Source organism: Lissotriton vulgaris, chromosome 3_1, assembly GCF_964263255.1.
Source record: "Lissotriton vulgaris chromosome 3_1, aLisVul1.2, whole genome shotgun sequence".
NCBI classification, from domain to species: Eukaryota; Metazoa; Chordata; class Amphibia; order Caudata; family Salamandridae; genus Lissotriton; species Lissotriton vulgaris.
The window spans coordinates 283,497,205-283,502,589 of NC_141689.1; positions in this window are offsets into that span (position 1 = coordinate 283,497,205).

Below are 5,385 nucleotides of genomic sequence, written 5' to 3' on the forward strand. Positions count from 1 at the left end.
ACAAATACTTTTTCTGTTGCGTAACTGTCAGAGAGAAAACTATTGCTGAATGGTCTGAGAGATGGGGGGGTAAGTACCGCAATCCCTTCACCTCCTCTTGGATGGTATAACTAAAGAGGGCATAATCGATCCTTGAACTGTGTTTATACTTGAGATTCCTATACGAAACCCCTGGTGCGATACCAGCCCTTTCTCTCCAAACGTCTGCCAACCCCAGAGACGACATTATGGACAGCATAACCGGCCTAGATTTAGGTGATGCTATTGCTCTGGAGTTGGAGGATTTATCTAGTTTGGGGTTCAAGACAATATTAAAGTCGCCCACCCATATGATAGGATCGTTCAGAGTAACTAAGGCCCCTTGGATTTTTTGAAGGTAGGATGGGTCATCCTGGTTTGGTCCGTAATAGCCTACCAGTGTATAGTATTGACCGTCTAACGTTATTTTACACATCAGCCTCCTTCCACTGAGATCTTCATCAAAAGTCAAAATCTGTGCCTTTGCTGATTTTTTAAAGATAATAAGAATCCCCCGAATGTTAGCTGTCTGATTTGTGCAGATAAATTTGTCCACCCACTTCTGAGTTTTCAAGATTGTTTCTACTTCCTGTTTGAGTAGGTGTGTCTCCTGTAACACTAAGACCTGCGCCGGGGAGTCTCTAAGATATTGTAAGATTCTATGCCTCCTCCCCTTCACTCGCAGACCATTAATGTTCCAGGATAGAAAATGTACTTCCGTCATGTTTTTTTCCTTCTTCTACCTCTCTGCGTCTCTTTATACCCCCTGTCATTAGCTGAAAATAGTTCTCTCGGAAAAAGAAGGTGGTGTTGGTTATAGATAAGCTTGAATATAAAAAATATGAACAGGCATTTGAGGATTCTTTTTTCTTTGCACTCCCCTACCCTCCCCCCTCCCCTGGAAAACCCCCCCTCACTTCTCCTGGCATGTTGGTTTGCCAGGTTCACGTAGGTGTGTTTTGGTCTCTGACCCCATCTACCCTCTGTCAAAGAAACTATTTACCTGCCGTTCTTAGCATTTCTTTTTTTTTTTTTTCTTTTTTCTCCTTGTTTGGTTGTCCCCATATCCCGTACATGAGGCAAAGAGAAGGGAAGGAGAGATTATTTATGTATTATTTATGTATTTTAAAAAAAAAAAAAAAAAATTTTTCTTGCCCTTACATGTGCACATATATATACATACGTACATACATACATACACACACATATATATGTATATATACACACATACACTTATATATTTTTTTTGGTTCAGCCTTGTCTCCCTTTTTGTGGATTATGACAATCGTCGAACCCTTCCAAGATTCTGGAATTCTGTTTAGTAGTTTGATTTCCAAGAATAGAGGTTGCATAATTTCAGACCACTCTTTGTTCTTCACTTTATAGAGGGCAGGTGGTATGCTGTTTGGGCCCGGGGTGCCTACTTTTCTGTAAATAAACCCTCCTGGGTTTTTATAACGGAAACATGGGCCAAGGAATCCTCGGGGCCTGATCTCGTTAAGGCAGTCCCAGATGGCTATACCCTGGTTAGGCTGGATAGAGCGGGTCGTGTTGGCGGAGGGCTTGGTATCCTGCATAGGGATTCACATTCGTGTCACACGACACCTTTATCTGCTCCTCAGGAAGGCATCCAGGCCTTGCATTTTTCCATTAATGCATCCTACTCCATTCCGTTTAAGGGTGTGCTCATATATAGACCTCCAGGGCCTAGAGCGGATTTCACTCAGCATTTGCTTACTATTTTGGAACCTTACTTTGGATTTGAGTCTGTCAAAGTTCTGGGAGACATAAATTTCCATTTAGAAAATCCTGAGGAAAAAACACCCTCTGCCTCCTAGACACTTTATCTGCCTGTGGTTTGCAGCAATTAGTCAAGGGTGCCACCCATCAGGCGGGTCATACTTTGGACGGAGACTTTACAAATGAGAGACGCCTGTCAGTTGAAGCACCTATGCCGCTCTCCTGGTCAGATCATTTTGCCATCCCACTGTCATTGGAGACCACTCCTATTAATAATATACCAACAGGTCCCAGCAAAATGGAACTCAAGCGGAATCTGAGGAAGGTGACTAATGACTCATTGGCTCCATTAATCTCTTCTTTATTAATCTTAAGAGATGAGGAAGTTGACTCCGCGGTACAGAGGTTTGAAGATGTTACCTCTGCAGCTGTGGATGGGCTTGCACCTCTCTCTTTGCGCTATAGTGCTAGAAAAAGGCCATCAGCTCCTTGGTATGTCGAGTCCCTAAGGCTATTAAGACAAGCCTGTAGAAAGCAGGAACGATGTTGGAGGTCTAGTGGGAACATGCAGGATAGAGAGACTCACAAAATTCTTTTGAGGGAATATAGGACGGAGCTTATTAGAACTAAGCAAGAATATTTCTCAAACCTTACTGGGGCTCTTACTTCACCGAAAGAGCTCTTTAACATCATAGACTCTCATATCACTCTGAAGACCCCCGATCCTGTCACTAAATCACAGCAGCTCTGTGATAACATAGCAGAATTTTTTCACGACAAAATTGAGGGCATTGTCTCGGCTCTTGAGCTCCAAAGGATCCCTGCATCTTCACCTGCTCTTTCTGTTCCTCAGATCCCTCCCCTTACTGGGCCGGCTGGACCTACACATTCGCTCTTGCTGTCCAGCTTTCCTTTACTTTCCTTACAGGAATTAGAAGTCCTCCTGATCAAGACCAAATCCGGGTCACCTCTTGATCCCTGTCCTCTTCTTCTCCTTAAACAATGTAAGGAAACTCTCCTGCCCCCGTTACTTCAGATCATGAATAAGGCCCTGAGTGAAGGCACTTTCCCTTCCCAATGGAAGAAAGCGGTTGTGAAGCCGCTCTTGAAGAAGCCGTCATTGGACCCAGAAGTGCTGAAAAATTTCCGCCCCATTTCGCTGCTCCCAGCTCCAGCAAAGATGCTGGAAATCCATCAACACCATCATCTTTCTTCCTTTCTGGAGTCTGCTGGCCTTTTGGACCACTCGCAGCACGGTTTACGGAAGGGTCATAGCACGGAATCCGCCCTGACCGTGGTGTTTGACAACATTCGCACCACGGTTGACAAGGGCAGAAGTGCGTTGCTGATCCTTCTGGATCTCACAGCTGCGTTTGACACCCTGTCTCCCCTCGTTTTAACATCTCGTTTGAGGGAGATAGGAGTGGAGGGGCACGCTTTAAGCCTGTTGGCCTCCTTCTTGGACCAGAGGGAACAGAGAGTGAAGCTGGGAGAGTTCCTATCTCCATCCCGGCCGCTGAATTGGGGGGTCCCACAGGGGTCGGCGTTAAGCCCGACCCTGTTCAATATCTATGTGACCCCCCTGGCTAGGCTCATTAGATCTTTCGGGATGGAGGTAGTGTCGTACGCCAATGACACGCTGATCTTGCTGTCTCTCGCCCAGCCTGTCAGCTCCTCGGCCTCCAAATTTAGACTCTGCATGGAGGCAGTTGCCCTTTGGATGATCAACAATTCACTGCGGCTAAATGGCGAAAAGACAGAGATCCTCGTATTCGGCGAGAAGGAAGACATTTGGTCGGCGGAATGGTGGCCCGAATCCTTGGGGACCTGTCCGGCTCCAACTCGGGCAGCACGAAATCTGGGGGTTAGGATCGATCCCTCCCTTGACATGGCTCTTCAAGTAAGGCAGACTATCTCCACCTGCTGGGGCATCATTGCAATCCTGCGCAAAATCAAGTACTACCTGTCTGTGCAAGCTCGGAAACAAACTGTCGTAGCTCTGATAACATCTCGGCTCGATTATTGCAATGCTTTATATGCCGGAGCCAATAAAGGTCTGTTGCAAGGCCTTCAATCGGTGCAAAATGCTGCGGCGAAGTTTGTCCTGGACCTTCCGAAAAGGTCGTCAGCGACCGCCGCCAGGAAATCTTTGCACTGGATCCCCATTGACGCCAGGATTTCATTTAAAGTGTTATGCCTGGTGTATGGTGCCTTAAATAGGAAAGAGACTGGAGGCGTAAAAGATCTCCTCCTCCCGTACTCTCCTGCTAGGAACCTTCGTTCCTCGGCGAAACTGCTCCTTAGTGTTCCTCGAGTGCGAAGAGCTAAATGGGGAGGCAGAGCCTTCTCCAACCTGGCTCCAAGATGGTGGAACATAGCTCCCTTAGAGATCAGGATTTCACCCTCAATGCAATCTTTTAGAAAAGCTTTGAAAACGTGGCTCTTTGGTAAAGCATACCCTTAGCTTTTGGTTTTGCCTTTCTTTCCTTTTCTGATTTCCTTTGGTAGGAGCCTTGATGCCTCTGGGCAAAGTTGCGCGTTTATAAGTTTAATTTCATTCATTCATTCATTCATGTCACTTCATAAAAAGTCATGGGTTGTGATGTCACTGCCTGTAATGTTACTTCCGGTAATATCACACACTGTGATGTTATATGCTGTGATGTTATGCACCATGATGTCACTTGCACCTTGCCTAACTTGGTAAGTGCCCGACTTCTTTTTTGGGGATTTATGCCCTGATGAAGGGGTAGTGAAGCAGCAGTCTTCAGGAGGCTGCAGTTTCGGTGCTACGGTGACTGTATTTTGGCTGTCCATGAGCGCTTCTGTAACAGGACCGGGGGTGATTTGGAGGTGCTACTAGCACAAGGGGACCAGGATATGACTGACTTACCCAGGTTCATCTTCCAAAAGGTGCCAGGAGGGTCCAATTTTTTGATTGTTCTTGTATTGTTTAGGCTCTAAACTACTGGGCTCCCCTGGTATGAGGGAGTGGCTGAGTTTTCCTTGCCAAGTACTAGTAGGGACCCTAGTGGAAATCTAGGGGGGTGGGGTTGGTCAAATCACATTTTCAAGGGGATGGTGATTGATGGGCTAGCCCAGTGCGTAACTATGATTTTGAGAAGTTTCTGACAGAAAATATTACATCTAGCATTGGATTGATATGGATCAATGCACATGAAATAAATATTTTGAGGTGCATCAATATCAAGAACGATGTCATCATCACTCAACCTCAGTGGTATTTGGTATTTGTTTATTGCACAGTTAATAAAAACTCACAATTTTACACAAAAATTAAAAATAGAAATTAAAAGTCTTTTGACTATGTAAAACTTTTCCTGGCAAAAAGATGTTACACTTTAATAAAATCTCAAAGAGTCTATAGTCAGGTAGTGGGTCTTCCTATTGATCACTGCTATTTTTTAGTTGGAGTTCTTGTAGTTATAAGGCAGTTGCAGGATCTCTATTCCCCTGATTTAATTAATTTTCGCTCAGTAATCTTTATAGTTTTGTTAAGGGTCGTTTGAGAAGACTGCCTTTATCCCAGTGCGGTTGGCTTTTCGCATCCTTATACTGTTTCATTTAATTTTTTGGCCACTATTTCAAAATATTTAACTGTTCTAC